The sequence below is a fragment of the Anolis carolinensis genome, chromosome 4, assembly GCF_035594765.1.
Source record: "Anolis carolinensis isolate JA03-04 chromosome 4, rAnoCar3.1.pri, whole genome shotgun sequence".
Taxonomy (NCBI): Eukaryota; Metazoa; Chordata; class Lepidosauria; order Squamata; family Dactyloidae; genus Anolis; species Anolis carolinensis.
Genome location: NC_085844.1, coordinates 153,097,788 through 153,112,269, shown reverse-complemented (window position 1 = coordinate 153,112,269; position 14,482 = coordinate 153,097,788). Strand labels below are relative to the sequence as shown.

The window sequence follows — 14,482 nt, the reverse complement described above, 5'->3', positions numbered from 1 at the left end:
CCATTGACATATCTACAGGTTCATATCAAAATCCATAATTTTGTCCCCCAAACCAGAGGTCAATTTATACAATTTATAAACAATATGGTGTTTATATTGTAAATGATAACTCAAACTGGATAAAAATAGCCTGACGAAGACAGCCATAAGATTGGGTGGTGAGATGTATGGATTTGTCACAGTAAAAAATTGCATCATCATTAACTCATTTGTTTAAATTGTATTATTACTGGAGGATCCTGTTGAGATAAGAGAATTAAATAGCCGAGGTGCCATATCATATTCCTTCATCTTCTGCTTACAGTCCATAGACACATCTGCATCATTTGTTCTTACTGTGGCTGCACAAAACTTGAGCATATCCTGCCATTTCCCTTGTAGAATTTATTTTCCATGCCATCCTTAATCATCAAAATGAATAAAAGGGTAGGGTCACCATTAGAGCGTTTGCTAATATGCTCATCATCTGTATAGAAGCCAGACAGCATTCTAAGAACAATCTGATTTCTCTTTGGGCTTCTGCTTTCCATCAGTACGAAATGTAATAACAGGAGAAGGCCTATGCTATGATCTGCTGATTTGTTTTGAACTCTTAATGCAGGACCCTAAGAATAATAATCTGTCATTCATCATTTTAAACACATGCCTGAGATTGAGTTATGTCTAAAAGCAACAATGTTTGATTGGGTACTTATATTTGTTTGTTTGTTTAAGGCAGGCATGCCCAAAGTGTGTGTGTGTGTGGGGGGGGGGGGGGGGCAATTACGGCTGTGTTCAAATTTCCACTGCACTGCAGCCTCTGTCATAAAATTCAATACTATGTATCACTTTTCAATCCGTATATCATTTGTTCTTTTGATTTTCCAATTAAAAATCAAACCGGGTTTCTAAAATGGAAAAAATTAAATTTAAAATAAAATTTGGTCCGGCAGTCTGTTTTTCTAGTCCGTATTTTTGATCCAAGTCTAAAATTTGAAATAATGAAAAAAAACAGCCTTTTTTTCGTTTTTAATATCTGATTCAAAATCAAATCACATATTTTAGTTTTTTGATTTTGGGTGGTCAATTGAAAAATGAAAGAACGAGTGATACACGGGTTCGTATGGCCCTCAATGTTTTGTACTTCTGAATAACATAAACTGTTAGTGTATATGTTTCAAATGAACTGAGATATAGACAAGACTTTTTCTTTATGTGATCTTCAAATAGAAAAGCTGAGTGATTTTAATAAAAACTGGTTTAGATTTATCTGTGTTCTATATGAAGAAATGAAAAGCATGCCATTTGCAATAAAATTTCATAAAATAGTTCATTATTTCTATATATATTTTCTTTCTTTTGTATTCTGTTGTTTTCTTTTCTCACTTGGCATTTTGTTTAAGAATATAAAACATATCGTATGTGGAAAAAATTAAAAAAAACAGACAAAGCCAAAAACATACAAACATTTATTTAGATATTTATTTGATAATATTTTCTCCCAAAGATAGTACTCAGGGCAGTGCATAGTGATATTAAATAAAAGGATTCAGTTAAAACAAAATCAAATATTAAAACAACATTTAATAGCCAATTTAAACCAATTAAAAACCATTTAAAAACATATCCCTGAGAAAAGTACAGCACCCAGCTGGTAACAGCATCCAGCTGGCAATAAACAAGATAAGCAAAAATACTCATTTAGTAAGCAGTTTCCTCATTATAGTTCCCCATTTTTAGATCTGTCATACTTTCTTGTTTGCAGTTCCAGAAAAGATAAAGCCAGTGTGCAGAGTTTATACAAGCAGGTTATTCATCTTAACATCTCCATTTCTTCGCTTTCATTGGATTTTGATATCTATTGGAACAATCCAGTTCAAAACAGATAATATGGATTTTATATGGCAGCATGTACACAAAAGAAAACAAGGAGTGAGATAGAGATATGAAAAGGGAACCACCAAAAACAACTCAGCTCCAGCCCATGAAGTTTATAGAGCTTTCTTTCTTTCATTGATAAGCAGTTTGCGTAGAAGCCCAAAGGGTCAAGAAAAGATTATTTATTTCATTTATGGCCTAGGCACAATCTACTGCCATATACAATCCATGTTATCTGTTTTGAACTGGAATGTATGTCAGTGTAGACTCATATAATCCAGTTCAAGCCAGATAATGTGGGTTATCTGCTTTGATAATCTGGATTATATAGCAGTGTAGAAGGGGCCTATGTTAACCAGTACCCACGGGGATTGGTAAATGCCGGGCAAATGTAGTTTCCAGCTTGCTTGAGCATTATTATTAAAAATAGGCCTAATACAATACTATTCAATACCATAAACTCTACCTTGACTTGGCACACAGTAATTAAAGCCAAATAAAGACAAATTTAGGCTGGATCTACACTTCCATATAATCCATATTATCAAAGCAGATAATCCAGATTATTTTCTTTGAATTGGATTATACGAGTGTACACTGCCATATAATCCAGTTCAAAGCAGACAACCTGGATTATATGACAGTGTAGAAGGGGCCTCTGTTTTGACTAGGGCTTCTCTGAATTTTTGACTGCTAGAAGGAAGGGTATATTTTCTCTGTTACTTAAAAGTACATTATAATGGGGCAGGAGGTGGTTTAACAGAAGATGTCACCTTCCTTATTTTGCAGGTTTTCTGCTGTTGATCAGACATTGTAATCATCTGCAGACCAACCACTAAAACATTTTTCCAGAAATGCAGCTAAGCCCTCTAGTGCCCATCAGGTGAACACACATGTCTCTGTTACAACATGAAAAAATATTAGCTGCAGATACTGTATATCAGAATACATGTTATAAGGATGGATATACAGTAGAGTCTCACTTATCCAACATAAACTGGCTGGCAGAACTTTGGATAAGTGAAAATATTGGATAATAAGGTGGGGTTAAGGAAAAGCCTATTAAACTACGTTATGATTTTACAAATTAAGCACCAAAACATCATGTTTTAAAAACAAATTGATAGAAAAAGCAGTTCAATACACAGTAACGTTATGTAAATTACTGTATTTACGAATTTAGCACCAAAACATCGGTGTATTGAAAACATTGGCTACAAAAACATTGGCTGCTAAGAATTTGAATACAAATAAAGAATTGCATAAAATGAACGTATAGTAACAACATTGTTGGAAATTAAATGCGTAAAAAGTTCACTCCTTGCTGCCTAGCGAAACAGCTGTGGATCCGGGCAGGAGGCAGACTGCATTGGATAATCCAGAAAATTAGATAAATGAATGCAGGATAAGCGAGACTCTACTGTATATATATAGTTATATACATTTAACAATTGTACTAAACACTTTTGACAAGTTACAAGCCCAAACTCTACAAGTAGTGAAAATAATTTAAAACATTTTAAAACAATGCATGCACCAAGAATGGGATGAAAGATGTGAGTAAAGGTGTATCCAGACTGTAGAACTGATGCAGTTTGACATCACTTTAAGGTCCTGTCTACACTGCTATATAATCTAGTTTCTGGATCTAGATTATCTGCTTTGAACTGGATTATATAGCAACGTAGACTCATATAATCCAGTTAAAAGCAGATAATCTGGATTCAGAAACTGAATTATATGGCAGTGTAGATCCAGCCTAAATGTCATGGCTCAATGCTGTGGAATCCTGGGGCTTGTAGTTTGGTGAAGCACCAGCACTCTTTGGCAGAGAAGGGTGAAGACCTTGTCATCTACAACTCCTAGGATTCCACTGCAGTTAGAATGGTGTCAAACTGCATTAATTCTACAGTGCAGATGCACCTTCAGCAATATGTTTTAGAGTTCTGCAAGATGGATTTTGCAAACTGGAAAGCGTTGCTCCCTTTACTTGTTTTGATTTGATTTGACTTATATTGCACCTTTTCCCCAATATGAGATCCAAAGTGCCTTACAATCCCTTATCCAGAGATTCAAAATGTTCCAAAATTGTCCACATAGATGGCTGAGATAGTGACGCCTCTGCTTTCTGATGGTTCTATGTACGCAAACTATGTTTCATGCAATAACTATTTAAAACATTGTGCATAAAATTGCCTTCAGGCTATGTGTATAAGGAATATATGAAGCATAAATAAATTTCATGTTTAGTCCTATCTTTAGGATATCTTGTTATATAAAGGTAAAGGTAAAGGTTTCCCCTGACGTTAAGTCCAGTCGTGACCGACTCTGGGGGTTGGTGCTCATCTCCATTTCTAAGCCAAAGAGCCGGCGTTGTCCGTAGACCCCTCCAATGTCATGTGGCCGACATGACTGCATGGAGCGCCGTTACCTTCCCGCCGGAGCAGTACCTATTGATCTACTCACATTTGCATGTTTTCGAACTGCTAGGTTGGCATGATCTGGAGCTAACAGCGGCCGCTCCCGCCACTCCCAGGGTTTGAACATGGGACCTTTCAGTCTCCAGCTCAGTGCTTTAACACACTTTGCCACCGGGGCTATTGTTATGTACATGCAAATATTTCAAAATCCAAAAAATCCCAATTCCAAAACATCTCTGCTTTCAAACATTTTGGATAAAGGATACTCAACTTGTATAAGGTTAAAAAAAAAGATACAAAGGTTATAATAGCATCAAACTAGCAACTCAGTTATAATCCCAGACACATTAAGCATATACAGTGGAACTTCGACTTACCAATGTCCCAACATACGTATGTTTTGACCAACGAGCCATCGCTTGGTCTAGGTTTCACTTTGAGATCCAAATCCTGTTTTGACTTACAAACAGTGCCATATGGAGCACTCATGCCAGGTGGAGTACCAGATAGAGCACTTGCGTGAGTGCCAAAGTCCTTAATGCTGCCAAAAAGGAGCATGCATGAGAGCGCCAGAGAAAGTGCTCGTGCCAGATGGAGTGATTGCTCCAGAGCCCTTGTGCTAAATGGAGCGTGAGTGCTGGAAGCGCCACAAGAGGGAGTCCTCTTCCGAGAATACTGGGCTTGAAGTGGGCAGCCTCCGTTCCTTGTGTCTCAGTGCCTCTGCCTGCGTGCCTTTGCCTGCTTGCCACATGCTCTTCTCCGCTTTAGGAGATTGCTGCCTGCTTGCCCCTTCTCTGCTCTCAGAGATTGCTGTCTAATTTGAGGAAGTTTGTGTTAGTTCATTTTGTGTGCTTTTTATCTCTGGTGTGTTTCAGTTCAAGAAGAGAGAAAGGAAGAGAGAGCAAGAAAAGGAGGGAGAGAGGCTGGAATTAGTACTGTACTGTACAGTATGAAGACAGTGATGCTGTTTTCCTTCTGTTACATTGGCTAACATGTATCTTGTTGTCTCAAATGTGGTTTCTTGCCACAACTTTGTGCTTCAACCATGTTAAAGTTGACCTTTCTTTGTTACTGTTGCATGTGAATGTGCATTTATACATTATTTGTTATTTATAAAGTACATTTTTATTTAAAACACATAACAAAAATGGGGGGTATCAGTGCATTTCAATGGGAAGATTCGTTTTGAGAGAAGAACATTTTGACTTAAGAGCACAGTCATGAAACAAATTAAATACTTAAGTCAAGGTATCACTGTATTACATATTAAAGAAAAAACAGAACATTCATAGATTATTTTTCTACCCCAACAAGTAGAACATTCTGGTTTGGCATTGTTTGAAATTAACATTACAATTGAGTTGATAGTTCAATGCTATTTTAACTTAAAATAGGCTGGAGGCCTACTTTAATAAGGCTGATTAGAAGAAAGCAGAGAGGAGGCCAGCTGAGCTTCCTTTGGGGAGGAGTTCCATAACACAGGAAAAGCTACTGTGAAAGCTCTCTCTTAACCACTTTGTGTCTCATTAAAAGAGAAAAAGTGGCGTATAAATAAATATTATTATATTATATTATTATATTACAGTATATTATTATGATCATATTTATGTATGTGACACTTTTTCTCTTTTAATGAGACACATTTTAATGGAAGACCACATTGCAAACTGATTAAGTCAAGGAAACCAGTACCTTTTAAAGTAGAGGAGTCCATGAGTTACAAACATTCGACTTACAAGCAACCCATAGTCAAGAATAGGGGTGAGACAACAGATAGAGAAATCTACCCCTAGGAAGGGAAATTCACTCCTGAAAGAGTTATCATGGGAAAAAGGTGTCAACTGAAGCTTTCTCACCAATCCTTGTTTCCATAACAAGTCAATTTTTTCAAAATCCAACTATCACAGGGATAGAAAGTCAGGTGAAATCATCTGAACAGGAGCACAGGCAGCAAGACAAACCCCACAGGGGTGTTAACCATTCATATTCATATTCGCTACTCTCACGTTTTTTAGCAGGATCAACACAAGGTTACTTTAGGTGTATATAAAAATAAACGAATGAATACAGCATAGCATATTTACCCATTGTTGCCTGGGTGATATTGATGGTTTGACTTAACAGTTGGACTAGTAACATCTATCCTTCATAAAAATTTGTTGAATACTACATTTCATGGAAAATGGATCGAAGCCAGCTATGTCCTGAAGAGGGCAAAGTTAGGTAGATTGATCATTCAAAATCGGGCAAAGATTTTGAAACACCTGTTGTTATGATTGAGCCTCATGGCTCTGTTACTGACAGACGTGGGCGTAAGACTCCTCGAGAGTCAGATACTCTCGAGGAGCGAGAAAGAAAAAGACTGCGAGACATTTTTGCAGCACGATCTGACGAAGAGTCTTTTGAGGGGTTTACGGAGAGAATGGAGGAGGGGCTGGTTAGCTCGGAGGAGGATGAGATGGATTGGACTCGGGTGAGGGAGGAATTGGGTGCCACTGGCAATGATGGGATAGAAGATGAATGGGGACCTTCAGGATTAGACCCATGGTCAAGCTGGAGGGATGGGACGGGATCCACAGCTGGAGATGCTGTGGGGCGTAGTCAGAGGTGTTCCAGCTCTGATGAGGAAAGTGATGAGGAAACGCCCGGGTTAAGGAGGACAGCTGACAGTGATGAGGATTTGTAACTGGCATAAAATGGGGCTTGGGAGCAATTGCAAATTGCGTTGGGCAAGGTAATCTGGACGAACGCTTGGGATCTGTGTGGGACGCTTTCCTGAAGACTGGTGTGTTTTCGTGTGCTGATACGTAAGTTGTTTTGGAATTCAGGGTCAGACGGCGGGAGGAATTGTGTGGGCATTTGTTTGTGCAAACCTGTGCTTACTCTTATTAGCTTGACCTTCCGTCGTCTTCTTGACGGACGCCATCTCCTGCTTTGAAACTCGGACTGAACTGACCACGGCTTGACTTCCCCCTTCTTGGACTTGGAAACTACAAACGTCTGCTTCTGGCTTTGATCTACGGAAAGGAACTGGGTCTACTCTACTGCTGCAATCCTTGGCTGATCTGTTCGTGTTGGAAATCCTGTCTGCTGTGTGTGTGGGAGCGACGCAAGTTACTCAAGGCACAGTGCTGGCAGCAGAGAGGAATCTGCTGCCAATTAGTTGCATTCTTTTGTATCTTTTGTTCCTCGGCTTTTGTTTTGTTTATCCCCAGGCTGAAGCAAGCAGTTTGTTTTTACCCGGATTAAACTCCGGTTTAATCCGGTTTATCTTTTGAACGTTTTTTCTTGTCCCTTTTTGCTCCTAAAGGCTAATACTGCCTGGCCCTTGTATTTTACGGGCATTTTTGAGTTCTGTAATCCAATAAACTCTGTTAACTTTGATCTTGTGGCGTTCTGTCCTTGACACCTGTATTGCATACACATACACAACAAGATATCTTGGAGATGGGAGTTTAAACACAAAATTCCTTTATGTTTTATCATGAGAAAAATTATGGCCCTCTAAATGTTGTTAGATTTCAATTCGTCCTGCCATTGCTTGTTAGAGCTTGGAGGGCCCTGTCAATGCTTTCAGCAATGAAATTCACAGCAGGAAAAAAGAATCACCAGATAATGTTTTTTTTTGGAAAGACATGATCTTTTAGAGACCATAACCTTTTGGTTAAACCAGGAATCTCCATAGTCTTTTGGAAGTGTGACCCTTTTGGAGATTAATTGGCATTCACACTATTTGGAATAATCATAACCTTTTTGTAAAGTATGATCTTCCTGAGAAGCGTTAAATACTCATTTCGGTGAATCTTCTCCTTAGTGGTAAATATCCACTAGTATTCATGCAAGGCAAATCAGGTTTTTCAGTTGTTAGACTGGTGTACTTGGTTATCGCTCTGAACTGTTAGGAACAAAGATATGCCAGTGCACAAAATATATAGCAGATCTTCAGAAGTGTTGTTTCAATTGCCCCAAAATATCTACTCTCCCATAAAATATATTGCTTTTAAATCATTCTCTCAAGAGACCAAAAATAGGTAGTCTTCATCAAAAGTAACATGGTTGATTTACTTACAAACTTCATGTATCCAGCATACAAGGTACATTTCTTATTGGTTGAGAGTTTAAACAGTAAATTCTCAAAAGAATTTTGTTTCAGTCTCTTTGTTGCATACAGACCAATACTCTCTTCAGTCTAATACAGTGGTTCTCAATCTGTGGGTCCCCAGATGTTTTGGCCTTCAACTCCAAGAAATCCTAACAGCTGGTAAAATGGCTGGGATTTCTGGGACTTGTGGGCCAGAACACCTGGGGACCACAGGGTGAGAACCACTGGCCTAATACATTACTGAACATTGACTCAATACAGACTGACTACTCACTGCAGCATACTGATACTACCAACTGCATACTGTACTGTACTGCTTCTGATGTAAACTGGCTTCTAAAACTAATGGCAGACAGTTGTAGAAGACTATGACGCCTTTGGCGTATTTAATTACCCCAGAGAATGTCTTTCCACCTAAAGATATGTAAGCAATGTTTTCTACAGTGTGTTCATTTGTTTTGTTTGAACGCAGAGACCTAAAAGATGAGACCTTTTGAAGATTATTTATCCAAGTCCAGAATCCTGTATCCACAACTGCATGACTATAAAGAAGCCAAGAAGCAGGATATGAAGCAGTAATTCTCTTCTGCTATTGCTCACCAGTCATTGGCATTCTAAAAGCCACACTGTCTCTAATTTTAGAGGAAACACACACACACACACACTTATAATAGCTGCTGCTGCTGCTGCTGCTGTAGTGTTATCCTCCCTAAATTTGTCTAATCCCCCATTACATTGATCTAAATCTGAGCTGGAAAGATTCGTAACGCAAATAAAAATACTTTCTCAACACGCTCTTGTCGCTTGATGTCAGAGGGAAAAAGAATTAAATGTCTAGATTCTTTATCTTTGTTCCCACTGATTGATGACTGTATTTTTCCCTGGAAGAATAGAGGTACTGATAATTAATTGGACCTTAGAAATATCCAGTTTGAACAAAAGCAACCCAGCTGTTCCTTCCCATACTTTCAACCTTGGTCTTCAATAGCTCACTTCTTTTACCTACCTACATGTCCATAAACAAATAAAAAAACTTGAAGAGATGACTTCTATTAATTGCTGTTATTGAGTGTCTTCAAGGCATTTCTGACTTATGACTGCCCTAAGAGGAACCCAGCACAGGGTTTAATAAGGCTGAGAGTATGTGACTTGAGGAAGGCCACTCATGGCTGAGCAGAAATTCAAACTTTAGTTTTAAAAGTCATCGTCCAACATGCTGCAACAAAGTAAAGCTGAATTTGCTATTTGTAAAATGCAAGACTTATTCATTGTGATTCCCACCTTGCTCGTATTATAATAACCAGTGTTCAAATCCTTAACACAGGGTTCATCTGTCTAAACTTTCTTTGTAAACTAGAATGAGTCATCCTAATTTAATTGTTGTTATCCTGTTTCCCCAAAAATAAGACCTACCCTGAAAATAAGCATTAGCACGATTTTTCAGGATTTTGGAGGATGCTTAAAATATAAGCCCTACTTCAAATAATAAGACCTAGTTAAAGTTCATTAAAAAGTCCATTTAAATAGTGTCCAGGCAGCTATACATAGTCCCTAATGAATCTTTTGCAACAAAAATTAATATAAGACCTTGTCAGGGTATTAACTAAAGGAGGAGCCCCCGGTGGCACAGCGGATTAAACAGCTGAACTATTGAACTTGCTGACTGAAAGGTTGGCGGTTCAAATCTGGGGAGTGGGGTGAGCTCCTGCTGTTAGCCCCAGCTTCTGCTACCTTGCAGCCCAAAAACATGTAAACGTGAGTAGATTGATAGGTACCGCTCCGGCAGGAAGGTAATGTCACTCCATGCAATCATGCCGGCCACATGGCCTTGGAGGTGTCTACGGACAAGGCCGGCTCTTTGGCTTAGAAATGGAGATGAGCACCAACATCCAGAATCAGACACAACCAGACTTAATGTCAGGGGAAAACCTTTACCTATTAACTAAAGGAGATCTACTGAATAGAGAGTATCTTCTTAAAGTACTGACTTTCCAAGTTCCCATTGACTAAATGGGTCTAGTCTAATTAGATATAATGTGTATTCAAAACAATATATGCATTCCTTATATTAAGCTTCGATATATACGATATACAATCCATTGGTCTGTTTGCATTATCCAGCATTTTATTTTCAATTAAACTTGATTTGTCCAGATATATAGAGATTTCAGGACTGAAACCAATGATCATTAAAGTCAATGTTTGAAAGTTAGTTTTAAAAAACACTGGACTTTGTATTATAAGTGATGCCAGAATGATTCCTTTCATTCATTTGCCTCTGCTGTAGTTTTTAATGAAGGACACTGGGCAGCAGAGGGCGCTCTTTGAGAAGAAGAAAGGATGCCAGTCCCTTGATTTTTTAATGATCCATTGAGATCTTTGGTCATTTAAAAATACTCATTGTAATCCCAACGAAAGACTTCAGCAATACAGTTTTTAAATAGCCAACATCCAGGATTCCCAAGGATCCTTAAAGCGACCCAAAACAATATGTCATGGATCACGCCATCTGTGCTCTGGTCACATCCAGACTGAATTACTGGCATGTACTTCACATGGAGCTGCTTAAATCCTCAAGAGACATTTTAGACCCTCAAAGCCATCTGTTATGGGGAATCCACACAGAACTAGCCCAGAAAAAAAAGATATTTTGGATCGTTGTCATACGAACAGTTGTAAACAAGGCCCCAAATTTCAACTGCATAGTTCTCTCCCCACCCCGCAGCCGAAAGTAATTTGGACAGTAATTCCCCTGAAGAATCGATTGACTCATGTCATCAGGGGACATTTTGTCCTTTTGTCACATTGGCATAAAATTATATCCTGCAGCATTTTTGGTGAACAGTGATGGGGCATAACAGAAGTGATATATCTTCTTGACAAGTAGATTAGTCTTAGTCAGAAAAATTGAAATTGGATGTTGTGTGGTTTTTGGGTGGTATGGCCGTATTCTAACAGCATTTTCTCCTGATGTTTCTTTAGATGCCAGCCACAGATGCAGGCGAAATGTCAGGATAAATGCTGCTAGAACACGGCCATACAGCCTGGAAACCACACAGCACCCCAGTCGTGAAAGCCTTTGACAACAAAATTGAAATTTCTTAGGATTGGGGTTAGCTTGGAATTCTCACTGGTGTCCAGAAATACAAAAAGTCTACAATATACTCTAACTACTACAGTAGAGTCTCACTTATCCAACACTTGCTTATCCAACGTTCTGGATTATCCAACGCATTTTTGTAGTCAATGTTTTCAATATATCGTGATATTTTGGTGCTAAATTCATAAATACAGTAATTACTACATAGCATTACTGCGTATTGAACTACTTTTTCTACCAAATTTGTTGTCTAACATGATGTTTTGGTGCTTCATTTGTAAAATCATAACCTAATTTGATGTTTAATAGGCTTTTCCTTAATGCCTCCTTATTATCCAACATATTCGCTTATCCAACATTCTGCCGGCCCGTTTATGTTGGATAAGTGAGACTCGACTGTATGTATAGATCAGAATTCTCATGGTGTAAACAAAACCTATACCCTGTAACATGAAAGATAAATAAAATCCTAGTATTGTTGAGAGAACCGTCAAGAATATGAAGACCATACTGTATGAAGTGTGTGTTCCATATTTTAAGAGGCAGTGGATATTTGTGATGTATTTGTTTCAAGTACAGTGTAGGAATAATTGAAAGGTGGGGTTATATGTGCATTGCTGTATCCCAGGATCCAGCATGGACTACCTTTGGGTTGGGTCACCTGAGGTCCCATCAGGCTATGGTACAGTAGAACATTCCTGCACAGCTGGAAGCCAGTTGTTGAGTATGGAGCGCAAATACTGCAGTAATTCCATTGTACAAGATTGACCGAAGGCATCAGCACTATATTATATTTCTTTAATTTTCTCCACATACTTCTTAAAATCACCAGACATTACAAATCTTTCATTGTCATTCTTGGCTATTTTATGTTCTGTGGAAAAGTTCATGCAGTTTAGAGTAAGAATTTCACGCCGTGCTTTTCACTTTCAAATTAATCTTTCACCCTTTGTAACTTAGGTTGCTGTGTTTACTTATTAATGTCTTGTACTGAGTTGATTTGGAACTTTGGACCTTTCCCACTCATAGCTGTGGCTGTTCGTTAACAGCCTTGAAGGTTTAGGAGTTATTTAATTCCACTTATTTCAGAACTCATCACAAATGAATTTCCAGTCACTTCCAATTTTGTTTTTATTGCCATTTCCAAGTCCAGTAACAGGAATGAAACTTTGGTCCTTTGGCCATCTAAGTTGCACATCCCTGATGGTACCAAATTCACTTTTTTGTCTTCCTTTCCCATCCATTTCTTCTTTTGCCTTATACTAAAGGCCTGGAGCCCCTGGTGATGCAGTGGGTTAAACCCTTGTGCTGGCAGGACTGATGACTTGAAGGTTGGGTTGCTGACCTGAAGATTGCTGGTTCGAATCCAACCCGGCAAGAGTGCAGATGAGCTCCCTCTATCAGCTCCAGCTCCATGCGGGGACATGAGAGAAGCCTCCCACAAGGATGGTAAAAACATCAAAACATCCAGGTGTCCTCTGGGCAACATCCTTGCAGATGTTCAATTCTCTCACACCAGAAGGGACTTGCAGTTTCTCAAGTCTATCCTAACACACACACACACACACACACACACACACACACACAAATAAGGGCCTGGAGGTAGAGGCTTTGTTACCTCGAATACTTGTAAATCACTGGAGATCCTTCTATGCTGACACTAAAATGCAGCCTGGACCAGTTTGGGAGGAACCTGTTTCACTGCACAGTATTAGACTAACATGTCTGGAATTGGGTTTTGGCCAGGAAGGTGATTACATTAATCATAGAACCTGGTCTCAAACCACTCTGTGGGTCCCCTCCAAATTCAGCGCACCAGAGAAATATGTGGAGGGGAAAAGGGGGAAAGTGACAGTTAGCAATGGAGGTAATCAATTATCCCTCTCAGGGAACCCAATAGCCTTCTGCTAGCCAGCCATGCCTTTGGACATTTTTCAGTAGCCCTCTCATCCTAAGTTCTGAATTCTATAAACCACTTCAGCAAAGGGCAGGTATCTACAATGCACTCCACACTCCATTCTGTGGAGCCAATCTAGAATATATTTGGATCATCTGCAATGCACTGAAGACCTTAACTTGGACTTTCCTGCGACTGTCATTCGTGCCCTTTAATCGGCACTGCAGCTCACAATGGTGGAATGTGTTTTGTTGTCTTGAAGTCACATCATAGTGTCAATGTAGATTTGCCCTTGGAGGGCGACTAGAATTAAAGAGTAATGCAAAAATGATTGATCAATCGATCTATTCCTTCTAAAGTACCCGTGTCTTCATATCTTCTGTCGACCCATGCGAACACCATATATTTCATAGGGTGTTCTTAGAAAAGAATATTCAGGAGGACTTCCGGTGCGGCGAGTATGGCGGCTGGTTGGGCACTCTGAGCTCTCTCGGAGTGCCGGTCCTCTCCAACGGTCCCGAAGAGCGATAGCTCCGACCTTGCTGACGGATAGAAGCCAGAAGGTGTGCAGAACCCGCAGGTTGCCTAACCGACGGCTGAGTGGGTTTTCTTCCCCCCTCAAGGGAGAAGAGCCCCCCGAGCCCGGCACAGGCGACCGCAGGGTAAGCAGACCGCGGAGAGGAGAACCGAGACTCCGGCTGGGGATCTCAGGATAACAGCCTGCCGGCGCCCCATTTTAAACAGAAGAAAGAGGAGCCGTAAAGCTCAACGAAACGTAAGTCTAACGAGAAGATCTTAAGCATCGAGGCATCTTACACCCCCCCCCTTAAATAAGAATTGATTGACGAAGAAAAGTTGATTGACGAAGAAAAATCACGGAGCGAAAGAAAAAAAAAAAAAGCCCTACTAATAGCGATTAGGAAAGTAAGGAAAGTCTTATTCTGAATTAATTCTTGAACTAAAGATATTGTAATTTGATATAAATTGGATCAATTAATGAATTGACTAAAGGATTTATTTCAATTGTATATAACAACCATATCAATAGTATCCAATCCTTAACAATCTGGAGGTGAACAGAAGGAGACGCCATTACAGTTAAGAAT

General features: G+C 39.2%; 1 long non-coding RNA gene across 1 annotated transcript; it reads right to left on the bottom strand.

Moving 5' to 3' along the window:
- Positions 1-1,430: 1,430 nt before the first annotated feature.
- Positions 1,431-13,811, bottom strand: LOC134298319 (uncharacterized). The gene is made up of 2 exons (XR_010005333.1): positions 7,687-13,811; positions 1,431-6,541 (listed from the first exon to the last, which is right to left on the bottom strand). It is a non-coding gene; the product is annotated as an uncharacterized LOC134298319 (long non-coding RNA).
- Between the last annotated feature and the right edge of the window lie 671 nt (positions 13,812-14,482).